Raw genomic sequence first — 22,032 nt, forward strand, 5'->3', positions numbered from 1 at the left:
ACCCCCCACCAGGGAGGAAACCCTAGCCCAAACACCCACACCCCCGAAAATATCTCACCCCTCCCCTCTCTCCCCCGATTGGATCGGGATCGAGAGGAGGAGGACCCCAACGCAGCCCCGTCGTCCTCGTCTCCTCCTCGCCTCGACGCCGCGCGGGACGCCTCCGCCACGGCCACCTCGTCGACGCCCGTGGTCCCCGCCGACATCGCCGTTGCCGCCCGTGGATCTCGCGCCCCGCCGTCGTGCTTCAACGCCGGATCTGCCGCCTCGCGTCCCCATCCTCATCCCCGACCGGCCTCCTCGACCACCCCTCGCCCCTCCACCCCGGCGCCCGACGCCGGCGCCCAGAGCTTCCTGGCCGGACCACGTCAACGGCCTGCTTCCTCTCCGTCACGCAGTCTCCGACCTCTTCCCCGAACACCGTTGCCCCGTTCCCTACTCCCCCTGTGAGCCGCCATCCGTCCTCCTCTCTCCCCCTCTGCCTCGATGTGGCCACCACATCCCGGTGCGCTCGCCGCGCCCGGGCACCTCCAGCCACGCCCAACGCACGCGCCCGGGCACCGCGGCCCTTCCCGGTGCGCTCACCGCGTCCTGCCGCTCCACCCACGCGCCCGTCGCCCAAGCACCCGCTTCGGCTGCCGCCGTCCGGCGACGGCCCCTGCTACCCCGGCCTGACCTCGCCCCTTCCCCCGTCGGCCGTGCCGCCGGTGCCCTTCTGGGTGCCGCGGCGCTCGCTCCTGGGCTGCACAGCCCCAGGCCTTGTGCCACTGACCGGGGGGCCCCATGCCCCTGTTAAAAAAAACGAACGAAATTGAAAAATAGAAATAATTATTTAATTAATTAGTAATTTGATTAATTAATTAATTTGCTTAGTTAACTACCTAATTAACTTTGATTAATTAGCCTAATGAACATATTTAGTCTAATTAAACCTGCTTAGTTAAACTAGTCTATGACGATGGGCCCCATTGCCCTGTTTGACCAGTCAACGTTGACCCAGTCAACAGCTGACTAGACTGTTGACTTTGACTCTGACCCCACCTGTCATACACTATGGCTGGCACTGCACTTTGTGACAATAGTTTTACTGATTAAATTTTGGAGTTAAATAAATCAATATAATCATATAAAACTTTGGAAATTCATATAAAATAATCCGTAACTCGGATGAAAATACTTTCTACATGAAAGTTGCTCAGAACGACGAGACGATTCCGGATACGCAGTCCGTTCGTCCGCCACACCCCTCTAACCTATCGAACCCGCAACTTTCCCCCTCCGGCTCCTCTGCCCGAAAACACGAAACACCGGGAATACTTTCCCGGATGTTTTCCCCCCTTCACCGGTATCACCTACTACCGCGTTAGGGCACACGAACACCGCGTATTGCCTTGTTATATTTTGTGATGCTTTGTTTGCTCTGTATTCATTATTTCTTCCCCCTCTTCTCTCCGGTAGACTACGAGACCGACGCTGATGCCACCGAGTACGACTACGTCACCGACGACCCCTCCTTGTCTGAGCAACCAGGCAAGCCCCCCCTTTGATCACCAGATATCGCCTATTCTCCTCTATACTGCTTGCATTAGAGTAGTGTAGCATGTTACTGCTTTCGTTAATCCTATTCTGATGCATAGCCTGACATTGTCGCTACATCTGTTGATACCTTACCTGCAATCCTAAATGCTTAGTATAGGATGCTAGTTTATCATCATTGGCCCTGCATTCTTGTCAGTCTGCCTTGCTATACTATCGGGCCGTGATCACTTGGGAGGTGATCACGGGTATATACTATACATACATACATACTATACAGATGGTGACTAAAGACGGGTCAGCTCATTGAGTACCCGCAAGCGATTCTGACGAGGGGGCTGAAAGGACAGGTGGCTCCATCCAGGTAGTGGTGGGCCTGAGTTCCCGACGGCCCCCGACTGTTACTTTGTGGCGGAGCGACAGGGCAGGTTGAGACCACCTAGGAGACAGGTGGGCCTAGCCATGTTCGGCGTTCGCGGATACTTAACACGCTTAACGAGATCTTGGTATTTGATCTGAGTCGGCTACGAGCCTATACGCACTAACCATCTACGTGGGAGTAGTTATGGGTATCCCGACGTCGTGGTATCAGCCGAAGCACTTCAGACGTCAGCGACGGAGCGGCGCGCGCCGAATTGGACTGGAACGCCACTAGGCTAGGTCTGCTTTCGGCCGCCCACGCAACGTGCAGGTGTGCTCAGGGCGATGGGCCCAGACCCCTGCGCGCTTAGGTTTAGACCGGCGTGCTGGCCTCTCTGTTTTGCCTAGGTGGGGCTGCGACGTGTTGATCTTTCGAGGCCGGGCATGACCCAGGAAAGTGTGTCCGGCCAAATGGGATCGAGCGTGTTGGGCTATGTGGTGCACCCCTGCAGGGAAGTTAATCTATTCGAATAGCCGTGATCTTCGGTAACAGGACGACTTGGAGTTGTACCTTGACCTTATGACAACTAGAACCGGATACTTAATAAAACACACCCTTCCAAGTTCCACAGACAACCCGGTGATCGCTTTTCCGCAGGGCGACGAGGAGAGGATCGCCGGGTAGGATTATGCTATGCGATGCTACTGGAGGTGCTACTTGGAGTTGCTATTGGAGATTCTACTTGGAGATGCTACTTGGAGGACTTCAATCTACTCTCTTCTACATGCTGCAAGACGGAGGCTGCCAGAAGCGTAGTCTTCGATAGGACTAGCTATCCCCCTCTTATTCTGGCATTCTGCAGTTCAGTCCACTGATATGGCCTCCTTACACATATACCCATGCATATGTTGTGTAGTTCCTTGCTTGCGAGTACTTTGGATGAGTACTCACGGTTGCTTTCTCCCCCCTTTTTCCCCTTTTCCTTTCTTTCTGGTTGTCGCAACCAGATGCTGGAGCCCTGGAGCCAGACGCCACCGTCGACGACGACCCCTACTACACCGGAGGTGCCTACTACTATGTGCAGCCCGCTGACGACGACCTGGAGTAGTTTAGGAGGATCCCAGGCAGGAGGCCTGCGCCTCTTTCGATCTGTATCCCAGTTTGTGCTAGCCATCTTATGGCAACTTGTTTAACTTATGTCTGTACTCAGATATTGTTGCTTCCGCTGACTCGTCTATGATCGAGCACTTGTATTCGAGCCCTCGAGGCCCCTGGCTTGTATTATGATGCTTGTATGACTTATTTTATTTGTAGAGTTGTGTTGTGATATCTTCCCGTGAGTCCCTGATCTTGATCGTACACATTTGCGTGCATGATTAGTGTACGATTAAATCGGGGGCGTCACAAGTTGGTATCAGAGCCGACTGCCTGTAGGAATCCCCCTTCCAACTCCTTGGCCGAAGTCGAGTCTAGACATTGCAAAACTTTTACTAACATGGCTGTGTGTCTTACGGGCACACGTCGCCATTGGGTGGTAGTAGGATCTTTTACTCCTCGACCTTTACTCTGGGACTCTGATCTCTCCTCTATTCGGGTTAAATGAAGTTTACTAAATCTAACACTAGGATCTCGTTATCACTTTCACCCGGAGAGCCCCTTGTTACTGATGATCGTCTGCTGCACCAGAAGACCCTGAAGATACTCTCCGCTGTTAACCCGAGAACTTGTGTTCATCGCGTTTGCAATTCCCCGTCCACTGCAAACCCTTATGGATAACTACTTGCAGTTGTTATTCTTACATTCATCCCCAGTGGTCTTGTTATTACAAGATACCCTGAAAAACTCGTCATTGTTTCGATAATCCCTTGAGCTTACTGCCTTGCTGTTCTTTGTCACTTGAATACCCCTACGGTTAATTCTCGCACTTATCGAGTATCCACTCATCCCCCAGTTGTTCATGTGTTACACAAAAGTCTTCGAAATACCACCCGATATTCCGACAATCCTCAGCAACCTATTGCTCTGGAATTTCTTGTTTGCTTTCATTATGATTAATCCCATAAGTATAGAAATCTTATTGACATTCCTTGTCATTATCATTTTGAGTATGTTGACTCAATATGTTGCGAATACACGCAATCATCATTGATCCTTATAAATTACCTTTCCGGCTGAGCTTCCATTCTTTAACTGGAATTGGTTCTCGACCAATCCAATTGTCTTTGATTGTACCCTAAGGCTATTCAACTTATCCACCCCTAATCAGAGCATTGCTTCTGATCCCTTGATTTGGAAATCATAATTCCTTTGCATTTGACAATTGAGTTAGTCAATTGTTTCTATAATCTGCTTCCTCTAGTTGAGTACCGATGCTCACACCAGATCCCTTATGGACCACCAGATCCTTTGTTGGATTTATCTGACAACGCCCTTCATATTCAATAACCTTGTGAGCCTTTCCTCGGATACATAATGCCTTTGGTAAATTGTATCCTCTGCTTTTCTCAACCATGCTCTGTCATCGAGTTTGAGTTAATTACTCCTAAAGATTGTGGTATATGTTTCTAAGAAGCCCCTATGGGTTGAACATATGCTTTCTCTAAACCGTGTGAACCCGAAAGTTTTCACGATTCATACTCTTTTGGTGCTTCGCCAGATAAAATTTCAGCACTGCAACTTCATCAAACGCGAGAAGTGAATGAAAGGTTATGCATTGAGGAAGTGGGAGTCGACCTTGAACTCTGTGTTCATGCCCATGGACGCGATGTATATCCTATCATGGAAGCTTCTTGTAATAATAACTATTTCCTTGATAACTAACATATGGTATCTGTGAATTGATCCTACGCAACCGTGGTTCCGACCATGATTGTTCTTCTTTGATTCCATTTCTCGGACAAGTTAAACAATTGTCTTCTATGGATCAATACACCAGTCCAACCTTTACTTTGATCTTGTGTCGAGTATTACCCCCCTGGTATCCCGAGATTATCATGGAACTGCATAACTTCTTATGAGTTCTTCATCAAGTGTTAACTTCCCACTATTTCCAATTTTTCACGGGCTCTGAGTTATTATACACTCAAAAGCACCGATAACTGAACTGAGTCCGCTCTACGGTTCGACAACTCTTCAGTAAGCTTCTATAAGTACGAGTTTGTACCCGATCACGCCATTCCTAGCCTGTTTGGCTATATCATTGTCGTGACGATCCTAACGGTGCTACCTGGTCCTTATTCTCGGAGCACCAATTTTCGACGATGAACTAACCTTACGTCGATCCTCATCGTCATATCATTTCGCCTTGAACAACAAGCTTGGTTTCGAGTTTGTGTCGTACCCTTGGTTCCAATAACCTTTCACTTCATCATTGTTTGACTTGATGTCATCGTCGATCAATTACATCTTCGTGAAATCTCTCGACAAATGTGTCGTGATCATCATCATCATTCCGAGCTCTTCCAGGAATTCAATTGAATTCATGATGGGTAATACCATCCTTGCCCCTCGATGATTCCTGTTCTCATCGACCACTTTATTGCCTTCCGTTCAACACAACTTGTTCGTGTTTTGTGTAAACCTTGAGATCACTGCTACCCAGCAGTTGATCTTCCTTACCTCGGAAGTATTACCATCTCTTTTTGTCAAGAATGTGGTGAGAATTTCACCGCCTCTTAATAATTCTTGATATCATAATACTTCTTGCCATCTTCGTTCATTCCTTGGTCCCCGTATTGTTTTCAACCGGAATACCGACAATGGAGCGATGGCGTGTGAATTCAAAACTTCTAACAACCCTATTGCTTTGAAGTGAATGGGCGATAGTTCATTCTAAGTCCTTCGCTAATTGAATCACCATTCTAACATTGGTCGTGCAACCCAACCCGTACTTCGGGCGCACCCTTCAACCAATGTTTAATTGTGTATGTTTTCCTCGAGCATACTTCCTTATATCATTTGATCTGACAATGTTATCTCCTTGTTCACCTAATGGTGGAAATCCATCTTTTGGGAATATCGGTGAATTGCCGTTGAGTTCACCAGACGCCTCCTTGTCCTCTCCTTGGTTTAATGGTGAACTATTGCTTCAGAAACCCGCTCCCATAGTTCATTTCCCGAGAAGCTTGCAATGCCATTTCAACGATTTGTGTTGCGCCTTTTCTTCTCAGACATCCTGAATCTCAGGTATCCTGACACCAATCGGATCTGAATCTCGGTCAGATATGATGGTTGGGACACCTTTCCAAGAGTTATGATGTTGATCCTTTGATGACCCGCTAACATGATGTCATGCCTAGCACCCCCCCCCGGCTGGAGGACCTATCAATATAGATTCCTTTTCAGCAAGGTTATCCATTCATCCATGAGGAAATTGTAAGACTTATTCTACAAGTTATTCCAGATGGATCCTTCGTGATTCCAAAGTCTGATCTTCACCTGAAGGCCATGTCAATGCTGTCTCGAAGCATGTCTGCGATACTCTGATTTTCAACAAGAACATCCGAAGCCCAATGCTAAATGTTTCTTGCTCAAATATCCGAACACCGTTGTATGGGTAATGTCATGAAATTTCTCTCCCCTTACCTAAAGGGTTTTCTACATTATATCCTGTCATGGATATCATGCTCTGCTTATCCTTGGGAAGGATATACCCCCGAAATATGTGTTTAAACACATTTTTCCTTTCCATTGTTCTGTTTAACCTAATGATCACATTTTCCTTTCCATGGGTCTGTTTGACCCTTCTTGTGACCTATATAATCTAAGCAGTGATAATCCCCTGCTTAGGTAAGCACCTCGTTGTACCACTCTGTAAGTAAGACCCTATTACTATTGTTGATGACATTCCAGTAACCACCGATGGACGAGAACCTTGCCTATTGGTCCGCCTCGTTCAACGAGCAGGAAAATGGTTCTCTTCGTCCCTCGCCCTTGGTACCTATGTTGTTGCCGACATGACCCTCAGACTCTCCTCTAACATGCCTTGCTTACATGATCGTGCAAGATGTCACCAACCTTCTACTTTTAACCACATGGTGGGCCCATAACCCACAGTTTCACAGGATCGAAACCTGACTCTCCTGTACACCCCCTGTTCCCAAAGTTATTCCTCACGCTTGACTTTGTATGTAATTCACGGGCCACTTGCCTGTAGATCTATTCTGGTATCGGACGCAATACTTATACCCGTTGCTCTGAACCCTTTCGCACCCTGCTTCAGGCAATGAACGATTGCCTATCCGCTTGAAACTTCTTATCGCCCTGTCTTACTTTGCTCTCGATGTGTGTCGTTTGTTCAACTCGCGAGATACTCATAAGTTCATTCTGGGGATACCCCCAGATGATTTTCACTTATAACATCCTTGCATTGTAGAGCTACCCCTTACCTATTCGTAAGTACGATGGAGTTCACGAAGAAATGGTGGCGAGTTTATCATGATGCATCGGAATAAAGGATTGAAGACATCAACGAAAGGAACTAACTTCGTCGAGAAGATCCGTTAGAATATCGTAACCAGAACTTTCCCCTTACTTCCCTCTTAAATCTCGGGACGAGATTTCTTGTAGTGGAGGAGAATTGTGACGCCCGGGTAATTAAGCTACAGTAATCCCCACTAATGATGCCACGTCACCTTTGTCACTGTAGTTAATCTCGGGTTAGTTCAAAAACCGGTTCGAATTTCAAATTCAAAATCAAGTCAAGAATAAACGTTTTCAAAATAAAAACAAAAATGTTCGGTGGACGCCAAATATTACAAAGGTAATTATGGTGCAACAAACCCCTTTTTATAAAAAGCCTAAATACTTTTAGATGAATTTAAACAGAAAAGAAATAATAAAAGAAAATAAAAAAAAGGAAAAACAAAACAGAAAAGCTAAAACCTAAGACTATAAAAAAAGAGAAACCCCCCTGGGCCGTGGCCCAACTGGGCCAACCCCCAGGCCCAGCCGGCCGGCCCGCTACCTCCCCTCCATAACCCCCCACCAGGGAGGAAACCCTAGCCCAAACACCCACACCCCCGAAAATATCTCACCCCTCCCCTCTCTCCCCCGATTGGATCGGGATCGAGAGGAGGAGGACCCCAACGCAGCCCCGTCGTCCTCGTCTCCTCCTCGCCTCGACGCCGCGCGGGACGCCTCCGCCACGGCCACCTCGTCGACGCCCGTGGTCCCCGCCGACATCGCCGTTGCCGCCCGTGGATCTCGCGCCCCGCCGTCGTGCTTCAACGCCGGATCTGCCGCCTCGCGTCCCCATCCTCATCCCCGACCGGCCTCCTCGACCACCCCTCGCCCCTCCACCCCGGCGCCCGACGCCGGCGCCCAGAGCTTCCTGGCCGGACCACGTCAACGGCCTGCTTCCTCTCCGTCACGCAGTCTCCGACCTCTTCCCCGAACACCGTTGCCCCGTTCCCTACTCCCCCTGTGAGCCGCCATCCGTCCTCCTCTCTCCCCCTCTGCCTCGATGTGGCCACCACATCCCGGTGCGCTCGCCGCGCCCGGGCACCTCCAGCCACGCCCAACGCACGCGCCCGGGCACCGCGGCCCTTCCCGGTGCGCTCACCGCGTCCTGCCGCTCCACCCACGCGCCCGTCGCCCAAGCACCCGCTTCGGCTGCCGCCGTCCGGCGACGGCCCCTGCTACCCCGGCCTGACCTCGCCCCTTCCCCCGTCGGTGCCGTGCCCGCCGGTGCCCTTCTGGGTGCCGCGGCGCTCGCTCCTGGGCTGCACAGCCCCAGGCCTTGTGCCACTGACCGGGGGGCCCCATGCCCCTGTTAAAAAAAACGAACGAAATTGAAAAATAGAAATAATTATTTAATTAATTAGTAATTTGATTAATTAATTAATTTGCTTAGTTAACTACCTAATTAACTTTGATTAATTAGCCTAATGAACATATTTAGTCTAATTAAACCTGCTTAGTTAAACTAGTCTATGACGATGGGCCCCATTGCCCTGTTTGACCAGTCAACGTTGACCCAGTCAACAGCTGACTAGACTGTTGACTTTGACTCTGACCCCACCTGTCATACACTATGGCTGGCACTGCACTTTGTGACAATAGTTTTACTGATTAAATTTTGGAGTTAAATAAATCAATATAATCATATAAAACTTTGGAAATTCATATAAAATAATCCGTAACTCGGATGAAAATACTTTCTACATGAAAGTTGCTCAGAACGACGAGACGATTCCGGATACGCAGTCCGTTCGTCCGCCACACCCCTCTAACCTATCGAACCCGCAACTTTCCCCCTCCGGCTCCTCTGCCCGAAAACACGAAACACCGGGAATACTTTCCCGGATGTTTTCCCCCCTTCACCGGTATCACCTACTACCGCGTTAGGGCACACCGAACACCGCGTATTGCCTTGTTATATTTTGTGATGCTTTGTTTGCTCTGTATTCATTATTTCTTCCCCCTCTTCTCTCCGGTAGACTACGAGACCGACGCTGATGCCACCGAGTACGACTACGTCACCGACGACCCCTCCTTGTCTGAGCAACCAGGCAAGCCCCCCCTTTGATCACCAGATATCGCCTATTCTCCTCTATACTGCTTGCATTAGAGTAGTGTAGCATGTTACTGCTTTCGTTAATCCTATTCTGATGCATAGCCTGACATTGTCGCTACATCTGTTGATACCTTACCTGCAATCCTAAATGCTTAGTATAGGATGCTAGTTTATCATCATTGGCCCTACATTCTTGTCAGTCTGCCTTGCTATACTATCGGGCCGTGATCACTTGGGAGGTGATCACGGGTATATACTATACATACATACATACTATACAGATGGTGACTAAAGACGGGTCAGCTCATTGAGTACCCGCAAGCGATTCTGACGAGGGGGCTGAAAGGACAGGTGGCTCCATCCAGGTAGTGGTGGGCCTGAGTTCCCGACGGCCCCCGACTGTTACTTTGTGGCGGAGCGACAGGGCAGGTTGAGACCACCTAGGAGACAGGTGGGCCTGGCCCTGTTCGGCGTTCGCGGATACTTAACACGCTTAACGAGATCTTGGTATTTGATCTGAGTCGGCTACGAGCCTATACGCACTAACCATCTACGTGGGAGTAGTTATGGGTATCCCGACGTCGTGGTATCAGCCGAAGCACTTCAGACGTCAGCGACGGAGCGGCGCGCGCCGAATTGGACTGGAACGCCACTAGGCTAGGTCTGCTTTCGGCCGCCCACGCAACGTGCAGGTGTGCTCAGGGCGATGGGCCCAGACCCCTGCGCGCTTAGGTTTAGACCGGCGTGCTGGCCTCTCTGTTTTGCCTAGGTGGGGCTGCGACGTGTTGATCTTCCGAGGCCGGGCATGACCCAGGAAAGTGTGTCCGGCCAAATGGGATCGAGCGTGTTGGGCTATGTGGTGCACCCCTGCAGGGAAGTTAATCTATTCGAATAGCCGTGATCTTCGGTAACAGGACGACTTGGAGTTGTACCTTGACCTTATGACAACTAGAACCGGATACTTAATAAAACACACCCTTCCAAGTTCCACAGACAACCCGGTGATCGCTTTTCCGCAGGGCGACGAGGAGAGGATTGCCGGGTAGGATTATGCTATGCGATGCTACTGGAGGTGCTACTTGGAGTTGCTATTTGGAGATTCTACTTGGAGATGCTACTTGGAGGACTTCAATCTACTCTCTTCTACATGCTGCAAGACGGAGGCTGCCAGAAGCGTAGTCTTCGATAGGACTAGCTATCCCCCTCTTATTCTGGCATTCTGCAGTTCAGTCCACTGATATGGCCTCCCTACACATATACCCATGCATATGTTGTGTAGTTCCTTGCTTGCGAGTACTTTGGATGAGTACTCACGGTTGCTTTCTCCCCCCTTTTTCCCCTTTTCCTTTCTTTCTGGTTGTCGCAACCAGATGCTGGAGCCCTGGAGCCAGACGCCACCGTCGACGACGACCCCTACTACACCGGAGGTGCCTACTACTACGTGCAGCCCGCTGACGACGACCTGGAGTAGTTTAGGAGGATCCCTGGCAGGAGGCCTGCGCCTCTTTCGATCTGTATCTCAGTTTGTGCTAGCCATCTTATGGCAACTTGTTTAACTTATGTCTGTACTCAGATATTGTTGCTTCCGCTGACTCGTCTATGATCGAGCACTTGTATTCGAGCCCTCGAGGCCCCTGGCTTGTATTATGATGCTTGTATGACTTATTTTATTTGTAGAGTTGTGTTGTGTTATCTTCCCGTGAGTCCCTGATCTTGATCGTACACATTTGCGTGCATGATTAGTGTACAATTGAATCGGGGGCGTCACATAGAAGATGATCACGCATCTCGGTTTTGGATTAACTTTTGCTTCCCTTCAAACTCAACCTTCTTTTTTGGAGTCATCTTGCTCGTGTCGCCCGTCATGATCTCCACTTCCTTGGAGATTAGCGCAAGCTCGACCACCCTTGCTCTTGTCTTGGCATTGGCCTCTTCGATCTCGAGCTTCTTCTTTTGTATGTCGGAGTAGGTCTTCATGGCCTCCTCTTTCTCTTGGCGCTTCCTCTTTTCCCTCTCTTTCTTTTGGGTCATGAACCCCTTCAAAGTTTCTTGCAAGGTGATTGTCGAATCATCAAGCTTTGCATCCACCTTGGAATTGGTCTTCCCCTAGGCCTCTTCTTTCACTTGGGTCGGGGACCGACGAGCCCCCCCCCCCCACCTCTTTTCTGGGCCACATATTGCTCCTTAAACTTTGGGCATCCACCTTGGAAATGTTGTTCCTTTTTGCTCGGTGCCGGTTTTGGAATCTTGTATAATTGCCATCGAAGCTTCGCAAATCAACTTGTCCTCGTCCTCTCTGTATGCTCCCTTCCTCACACTACTTCTCCTACTTTGTGATCGGCCTTGCTTTACAAGCTCTTCATCAAACAACAATGGCTCTCCATCGATGTCGACACAATCTTCGCCTTCGGGGTCTTGGCCATCATTGTATTGGTCGTGGGTGTCTTGGGAGGCAGCTTCTTGGGCGTCTTGAATCTCTTCTTCATCATACCCTTGGCCATACTCGTTGATCATATCCTCCAAGACTTCCACGTAGAACCTCAGATCGGTCGGCGTGGGGGTAGGCACTTCACCGAACAAGTTGTGGGTATCAGGAAAGTTGGCCAGGGAGACCACCCGTGAGTACTTCCTTTGCATTCCAGTGGACTGGCCGGCCATAGGTTAGGCATTCAGATCAGCGCGGAGCACCATGGAAGAGGTTGGCACGTAGTCACCCACTTTTTGGCGAGCCATCCCTAGGTGGCGTGGAGAAGCGGAACGCGGCCGAGTCGTGTTCAGGGAACAAACACGTACACTGGCAGCGGCATTGTTGACATGCGCGGCCACTCCAAAAGCTTTGGCGGACGGGCCGCTAACGAGCCCATGTTGGCCACTATAGCAGCGGCGACTAGAAGGGCCAACTTGTGGTACCCTAGTAGGAGAAGGGCCTATTGCGCTGCTTTGGCGATGAGGGCCTCGTTGTTCTTAGCGGCAGCCTCCGCCTCAACAAATCGTGGCGACAATGTCTCTTTTTCATGTCATGCCTCCTCTGGTCAGCTCGCTTCGCCACCTCATGGGATGTCTCCTCTAGGGTGTGCACCTTCTTCGGCTTCTTCAAGGCCACATCGAGGATGGTGATGGAGTCAAATCCAGCAAATCTCGGGTAGGGGTCCTGGAAAGGTAGCCTCGGTATGATGGTAATAGGAGACAAGAATTTACCCAGGTTCGGGCTCCTTCGTAGAGATCTCAAATACGCATATGCTACTTGTGAGCTGCGTTGGGATTTTTCCCGAAGAGGAGGGGCGAATCAATCTAGTACCGGATAAGTATTTCCCTCAATGAGAACAAGGTTATCGAACCAATAGGAGAACCACTGAAAGGATCGAGAAGTGGTGTCTAGAGGGGGGGTGATTAGATCCTCAACAAGCAAAAGTGGCAGTTTTTAAGTTCTTCAAGTTAAGGTGGAGTTTTAGCACAAATTTAAGCATTCACAATACATTTCAAGCAAGCATGGCAAGAGAATGAGCAGCGGAAAGAGTAAAGCATGCTAGTTGCAAGAAAGTAAAGGGATGGGATTGGAGTGTGCAAACGCAATGTAGACACAGAGATTTTGGGCGTGGTTCCGATAGGTGGTGCTATCGTACATCCACATTGATGGAGACTTCAATCCACGAAGGGTAACGGTTGCGCGAGTCCATGGAGGGCTCCACCCATGAAGGGTCCATGAAGAAACAACCTTGTCTATCCCACCATGGCCATTGCCCACGAAGGACTTGCCTCACTCGGGTAGATCTTCACGAAGTAGGCGATCTCATTGCCTTACAAACTCCTTGGTTCAACTCCACAATCTTGTCGGAGGCTCCCAAGTAACACCTAACCAATCTAGGAGACACCACTCTCCAAAAGGTAATAGATGGTGTGATGATGATGAACTCCTTGCTCTTGTGCTTCAAATGATAGTCTCCCCAACACTCAACTCTCTCTCACTGGTTTGGCTATGGTGGAAAGATGATTTGAGTGGAAAGCAACTTGGGGAAGGCTAGAGATCAAGATTCTTGTGGTTGGATTGGAATGTATTGGTCTCAACACATGAGTAGGTGGTTCTCTCTCAAAAAATGAGTAGTGGAAGTGTAGGCACGTTCTGATGGCTCTCTCACAAATGGAGAAGGGGGTGGAGGGGTATTATAGCCTCCACACAAAATCCAATCGTTACGCACATTTGACCCAATCTCGGTCAGACCGAATAGAATAAATCTGTGAGACCGATTCAGTTCAAAATGTGAACGTTAGGAATCTCGGTGGGACCGGTGTGCTAGGGCTAGGGCAAAGCCTCATCTTGGTGAGACCGATTGCATGAACTTGGTGGGAGCGATTTCAGCAAAGAGCAAACAGAGAGTTGATCAGGCAAATTCGGTGGGACCGATTGCACATCTTGGTGAGATCGAAATAATTACAACAGGCAACAGAGAGTTTGCAAGGCCATCTCGGTGAGACCGAGATCCGTATCGGTGAGACAGAATTGTCTAGGGTTTCTGGCAGTGGCTAGGTCAAATGAACTCGGTGGTGCCAGATAGATCAAATTGGTGGGGCTGAGTTTGACTTTGAGTTTTGGACATATTTGGAAATGAGAAAGTGGTTGAGGGTTTTGGAGCAATATCACTAAGAACATTGAGCAAGTAGACCATTAAGCAACACCTCATCCCCTTTTAATAGTGTTGGCTTTCCTATGGACTCAATGTGATCTTGGATCATTAAAATGAAAATGAAGAGTCTTGAGCTTTTGCCAGTCTTTGTCCTTAGCATTTTGAAGGGGTTCCACATCCTCTTGTCCTTACCACGCCATTGTTGAACTCATCTGAAATATACTAGATAACAGTATTAGTACAACAAGAGATATGTTGACATTAATTACCAAAATCACCCAGGAAGCACTTGTGCTTTCAATCTCCCCTTTTTTGGTAATTGATGACAACATACATCAAAGCTTTAGATAAACGATATGAAGAGTAACAAGTAAAGCTTTGGAAAGACATATAACATGCATAAGCTCCCCCTACATGTATGCAATCATGTAAAGATAGAATATAAACATGTGAATGCATAAGCATGTCATAGCAAGCAATGAGTTACATGTATCTTGGCTATATGCATCAGAGCGAATGATGTAGATAAGATGTACCATCATGTTCATGAATCCTTCTTGCAAACAATATGTACATTAGCAAGGGATCATCATGCACATGAGTGTGATGCATATACTTACCTTGTGGTCTTGAGCTGGCTTTGGAAGAGGTGAACTTGAGAAAACAGGGCTAGATAACAGAAGAACACTCTAATTAAAGCAATTTCAGGAAACCACAAGAGTACCAAGACTGGGATGACATGTAATGGGTGAGTACTTAGTACTTCATTTGGATATAGACATGTCCCCAAAAATGATTAAAGCTATGCAATAAATTCCAGGGATTTTCTTCCTTAGATATGGACTCTTTCTCCCCGTGAATCTGATATTAGATAATGGGAGAAAGTAGGGTAAGAGAAAATCATAGCAAGAAAGAAAATACAGAAAATAGAGCAGGAAATGGTGCGCATAGCCATACATTGACATGTCTTTTCCCTCTGAAAGACATGTGACTTCTCTCCTCTTTTTGTTAACAAGCATCTGGAAGAGCTGGAAGAGCTTAGATGTGCTCTCTCTCCCATGTGATAAGCTTTGATGTGCTCTCCCTCTCCCCCTTTGACATCAATTTCCAAGAAGGGAACTTCTGAAGCATGAGTCAAATAGGTTTGGTCCTTGAGGCATACCACAAAGCAACATGTAGTTTAAGATGCGTGTGGAGGATAAGAATCATTGAGTGGAGCTGGAGAAGAAATGAAGTATGCAATGGCAAAAAGTTTTCTCAGTAGTGAAATCGGTAACACCGATTAGTTTTCATCGGTGACACCGAGTTGATAGTGTCATTGATGATGCATATCGGTCAGACCGGGTTAGTCCACGTCGGTTGTACCGATGAACTATCTACAAGTAATCCATGTAGTTCGGTCTAGCCGATAGACATGTCAGAGTTCAATGTAGAGGAAAAAATTTGTCAACTCAACTCGCTAAGCAAATTTAAATCTCACAAGGATTTGCAATGAATTTGATGCTGAAAATACAAAGAAAATATACAAAGTAAAAGAGATCTAGGTGAAGTTTTTTATAGGGGAAACAAGATAGCAAGAAACATATGCAAAAACACAAAGTAAGTGAACAAAGAAACACTAGAGAACTTCATCTAGAAGGGGTCGGCAACAAAGTCACCTATGTTAGAGTATATTGACTGGGGAGTCAAGTGATAACACTTGATCGTAGGTCATACTCGTCGTTTAAGCTCAAAATGGGATTACCATTTTTTGTTTAAGCATTTTGATGTATTCACATCTCGTTGAGTTGCTTTGACTCATGACTTGGGTCACAACGTCTCTAAGATGGAATAACATACCGTGGGTTGTGTTGATCTTGATCATGTAGTCGAACCTGTGTTGGATGCTCAAGGTTGATGTAGTCCATCAAGAATTGGGAGCTCCACTTGTAGTTTGAGTTCATCTTCCTATATGGGTTAGTCTTGCAAGGAAGAGCACTTGTGTATCCAAAATGACAATCATGAAAACTTGATACCAAATGAAATTTGATATATAGAAATTGTCAAAGGATATGTTGAGTGAGCTCATCCTTCCTTGTATTCCACAACCATATAGTAGAAACTTGGTGATGTAGAGATTGCTCAAGATGTGAGTGACTTGCAATCTCATTGATTTGGGCTCATCCAAGTACCTACAAGGGTTAGATAACATGCAAGGGTACAAGTATAGATCCAAGACATATGATCATCATCATAAGAGAACTACCAAGGATTAGTCATAAAAGTCTCATGCCTTGCATGTATCCAAATAGAGTTTCTACTCCAAGTTTGAGGCATCAATGATGTTCAATTCACCTCGCAAATGGTAAAATACTTTGTCATCAAGCGGTTTGGTGAATATATCCGCCAATTGCTTATCGGTACGAACATGCTTAAGATTGATGTCTCCTTTAGCAGCATGATCTTGAAGGACCAAGACTTGATCCCATAATACTTAAGGGTTTGGGTCATCCAAAGTAACTGAGCACAACATGATCCGGCGGCAATGTATTCCGCTTCGGTGGTGGATAAGGATACCGAGTTTTGTTTCTTGGAGGACCAAGACACAGGAGATCTACCAAGAAATTGACAAGTACTCGAAATGGACTTTCTATCAACCTTGTCACCGGCATAGTCTGAATTGGAGTAGCTAACAAGATCAAAGGAAGACCTCTTTGGATACAAAATTCCAAAAATTGGTGTATGAATTAAGTATCTCACTATCCTTTTCATAGCCTTAAGATGACATTCTTTAGGGGCCGCTTGATATCGTGCTCACATGCACACACTTAGCATAATATCGAGACGGGAGGCACATAGATATAAGAGGATGGGAGGCACATAGATATACCAATGAACCAATCATAGAGCGGTAAACCTTTTGGTCAACTGGGTTGCCATCATTAGTTAAGACAAGATGTCCACTAGTAGGCATGGGTGTTTACATACCTTTGCTCTTGCATGTTGAAGAATAAGTCCTCGATATACTTTGTTTGGAAAACAAAGGTACCCTCCTTGGTTTGCTTGATTTGCAAACCAAGAAAGAATTTGAGTTCACTCACCATAGACATCTCAAACTTCTCCGATATTAGCCTTCCAAACTTTTCACTAAAAAATGGGTTAGTCGAACCAAATATGATATCATCCATATAAATTTGGCACACACATAATTCACCATTAACCCTTTTAGTAAAAAGTGTAGAATCAATCTTCCCAATTTAAAAGCCTTTTTCAATAAGAAACTTGGTCAAGCATTTATACCATGCTCTAGGAGCTTGTTTAAGACCATAAAGAGCTTTGTGAAGTTTGTAAACATGATCAGGTTTCTTGGGATTAACAAAGCCGGGAGGTTGTTTAACATAGACTTACCCCTCAATTTCACCATTTATAAAAGCACTTTTAATGTCCATTTGGTATAAGGTGATATCATGTTGATTGGCATAAGCAAGTAAGATGTGTATGGACTCAAGTCTAGCAACGGGGGCATATGTCTCACCATAGCCATACCTTCGATTTGAGTGTAGCCTTGGGAGATGAGATGGGCCTTTTGCGTACAACTTGTCCATCCTCATCTTGCTTATTTCAAAACACCCATTTGGTTCCAATGACATTGTGGTTGTCGTCCGGCTTTTCAACCAATGTCCATACTTGATTCCTCTCGAAATTGTGTAGCTCTTCATGCATAGCGTTCACCCAATCTGGATCATCAAGAGCTTCCTAAACCTTCATAGGTTCAATACTAGAAATGAATGAGTAATGTTTACAAAAGTTAGCTAAACGAGTTTTAGAGTGAGTAATTCTCCTGGTTTGAATATCATCAAAGATTTGTTCGACGAGATGATCTCTTGAGACTCTTGCTCTAACTCGTGAGAGCTTTTGTTTGGGTCGGGGTGGAACATCATCTTCATTATCTTCTTCTTCTCGTCGTCGGCATTCTGGGAACCAGGGTACCCAGACTTGCCTGTCTGCGGCCCACGGCGTGGCTCCATCAACGGCCTGGTACGGCCCATCTACAACACCAACAAAACAAGACCCTCGCGAGGGGTCAAGCCTCGCGAGGCGGGCGACGTCAAGACCTCCGGAGAGAGCAGCCTTCCCAGGCTGCCTCCTGGGGAACGGAGATTTCTATGCAGGTGCTCAACCTCATGAGGTTGCGGTGACGCAAGCCATGAGGACCAAGGCCAGGCGGGTGCTAGCAGGCGCAGAGCAGCAGGTTTCCTCCTTGGTGCTAAGGAGGCAAGCGCAGGCATGGGGTCCCGAGGTATCGCCCGAAGGTTTCCATTCCTGCGCAACAAGACCAAGACTGCCAGGACAGCAAGACGGATGCCATCGCCAAGCCCACCGCAGTGTCACGACCAAGAGCTTTGCAGGAGAAGAGCACCTTTTGTCAGGATAACATGTACTGCTTGTCCCTGTTTGAATTGGCCACTATGGGATCCCTTCCCGCCTACATTTTGGGGGAAGAGGACCAAGGCCACCATAAATATAGGCTATCCACCACTATAGCAAAGGGTCGAATGGTCGAATTCCTTCAGCTCACATCCACACTAGAGTAGACCTCGTGAGGTTGTTCTTTCCGTTTACAAGTTCGTCCTCAGCCCCTCGTGAGGCTAATCCACCCCAAAGCAGGAGTAGGGTCTTACCGCCGCAAGGTGGCCCGAACCTGGGTAAACTGTTGTGTCCATCTTCTTATTTGTTCGTCAAGCTAGGCGTGGGGGTGACGAATTGGTTGGCTCGAGAGGTTGAGTTCTTCGCACACACCCCAGAGTTTGAACCTTTTTCTTGGGTTTGCGGAGCCTTGAATCCGACATTTGGTGCGCCAGGTAGGGGCTTGTGTCAAAGATCCGCTTCCCCATCAGCCGCACTTCCCCTGTGCTGTGTGGTTCCCATGGCAGGCGTTGCTCCACCTGCCGGTCCGACAGGTGCATTCAAAGGCATTGCAAGCCTACGAGGTTTTTCCCCCGCCTTGCGGTGGGTGTAGTGGCCGCCCAAGTTCAGGCCAGAGTTGCCACCGCGATACGACGGTGCGACAGATCCCACGGGGTTCCTTCGGGTGTACGCGGAACCATCTGGGCGGCGGGCGGTGATGACAAGGTCATGGCAAATTGGCTCCCTATGGCTCTCACAGGCATGCCTTGCTTCTGGTTACTCAACCTGCCAGAGTCTTCGGTGACCTCCTGGGAAGAGCTGCACGATCTCTTCATCACGCGCTTCGCAACACCAGCGCCCCACGTCTTGCAGCCATTCTCGGTGGGTCGCAGGCCCCGGCATTGAGACGCCATGCCAAGCAGCTCTTTCGGTGAGTGGGGGTCGTCCGCCCACAGCAAGGAGCTCCCCCGTGCTGGGCGGCGCCCCACACCGACCTCGTCTTCGACTCCAGCGATCATCCCTGGACCACGGTCGATGCTGGCACACTCCCCATGCTCTGCACCCCCACCATCTGCAACATTGCAGTCACCAGGACCCTCATCGATGGCGGCGCTGGTCTCAACATCTTCTCCGTGGAAGCCTTCGGTCTTCTTCACGTGCCTTATGACTGGCTCCTCCCCACCAAGCCTTTCTTGGGGGAGGCCGACGGCTCCACCTATCCTCTGGGGCAGGTCCGCCTCCCTGTCACTTTCGGCACATGAACAACTACCACACCGAGCTCATCGACTTCGACGACGCCCGCATAATGCCATTCTCGGATATCCGGCCCTTGCCAAGTTCATGGCAGTGACTCACCCCGGCTACAACATCATGAAGATGTCGGGGAGCAGCGGTGTCCTCACCATGGCGGGGGACACCAAGGACGCGCTCATGGCCCTCAGGCTCGCTTTCAAGGCCGCGACGGCCGCGCGACTGAACGCAAAGGGCACTCTGGAGATCTCGGAGGCCGCACCAGCGAAGAAAAGCACTACAAAAAATACACTTATGTGATGATATGTGTTTGTCATAGTAGGTCACGTTTTCAGTCATGCATGTACATCCATGAAGATTTTATGATAGAATCAAGATAGTCATACCTGTGCTATCGTAGAAGTGTTCCATGACATTACCAAAATTATCATCATGGAAGTGTCCACTTCCATGACGATAAATCGCGCGTCATAGAAGTCCTTTCGTCAAGGATGACTGACACGTGGCATCCACCGTAATGGGTCACCGTTAAGCTATCGGGTTCGGGTTTGGATAAGATAACCCGTTAACATCCTGGACCAATGGGGATTTTCCACGTGTAAAATCATCATTGGCTGGAGGAAACACGTGTCGGCTCCTCGATGGGCGAGATGTCGTCCATCCAATGAAGGAGACATGCCTATGATACGTCGACACGTGGCAGGGCCCAACTGAGGCCCATATAGGTTAAAAAGGTCGGCCCAGTCAAAGGCCCATAGTATTTACTTAGGTACCAGTGTGCCAGCCCAATAACGGCCTGTTTAAACATGGCCCATTTACGGCTCGAAGCCAGATCTGGCATGTTAATTGTTCGACAAATATTTGGGCCCAATTATGGCCCAATGACATTACGACCTGTTAGAGGCCCGATGTAGACATGGGCCCATTTCAGCCCGGTGTGTCTTTCGGCCTGGGAATGGCCCGTGCTGCCCATGGGCCATATATGGTCTGACGCGACATCCGGCTCTCTAATGGCCCGTGATAAAGGTGGCAACAATTTAGCCCAACATGACTCTGGGCCTGTTAAAGGCCTGTCATATAATTCGGCCCGTTGATGCCTCTACTAAGCTTTTGGCCTCTTAAAGGCCCATGACATCAGTGGGCCAACTAAGGCCTGAGATATGTTTCGGCCTGGTAATGGCACGTCATATAACAGGGCCAAAAAAGGCCCGTTCTACATTTCAGCCTGCTGAAGGCCCATCGATGACTAGTGAAAATTGAGGCCCAACATGCATTTCGGCCTGCTAAAGGCCCATGGTTTCTTCTGGGCCGTAACAGGCCAGCAGAATATTCAGCTTGTTAATGGCCCAAAGCTACATGGGCCCAACTAAGCGTTGGGTCCACTAAAGGCCCAACTAAACTTTGGGCCAAATATAGGCCCGTGTAAGTTGTGGGTCTGGCGCAAAGTGTGAAGGCCCCAATGGCCTTTCAGGCCCAAGAAAGTTGCAGGCCGGCCCAATTATGGCCCGCTAAAAAGCAGGCTAGTTAGAGGTGAATGTCTCGGCCAAGTCGACTACATCAGATTTTCTCCATTTTTTTCAGATAGCAAATGATGGCAGTAACTAGTAGCAACTAAGAAAAAACCTACTCTATACAATAAAGAAATTACGGCATAGTAACTTAGAATAAACCTACACTATACAATAAAGGATTTATGGTATATCACATCCACTGGACATCGAAGTTCGCCACGAGTGATCATAAAGCACAACGAAGAAGCACATTACAAAAACTGGGCGCCATTGCAGTGTAAAAAAATAATACTGAACCAAGAACACTTCCAAGACATTTCAACAAAGGTTAGCCTTGCGCGGGAACTACTGCACAAGCTGCTGAGCAAGGCTGTGATACCGACCTAGCATGTCGGTCATAGCTTCCAGGTGTGGTTGTTTAGCAATGAGGTTCTCATTGGTGTTCTACGCAATCTTTCTTAGAGATAGGACTTCAAGTCGAAGTTGAGTTGCAGAATGCCTTTCTGCTAGAAGTTGGGACTGAAGAAGTCGAACTGATTCAGACATCGAATTTTGTGAGCTTGTCTGACTGCTAGTCTCAAGTAACTTGAACATTGCAACAAGACAAGACTTTGGGGTTGTCTCGTGATACGTCTCCAACGTATCTACTTTTCCTAACGCTTTCCCTCTTGTTTTGGACTCTAATTTGCATGATTTGAATGAAACTAACCCCAGAATGATGCTGTTTTCAGCAGAACTACCATGGTGTTGTTTTTGTGCAGAAATAAAAGTTCTCGGAATGGAACGAAACTTTGCGAGGATTTTTTATACAATAAAAGAGAATTTCTGGAGCCAGGATGGACCTGAGGG

The sequence above is a fragment of the Triticum aestivum genome, chromosome 7B, assembly GCF_018294505.1.
Source record: "Triticum aestivum cultivar Chinese Spring chromosome 7B, IWGSC CS RefSeq v2.1, whole genome shotgun sequence".
Lineage (NCBI taxonomy): Eukaryota > Viridiplantae > Streptophyta > Magnoliopsida > Poales > Poaceae > Triticum > Triticum aestivum.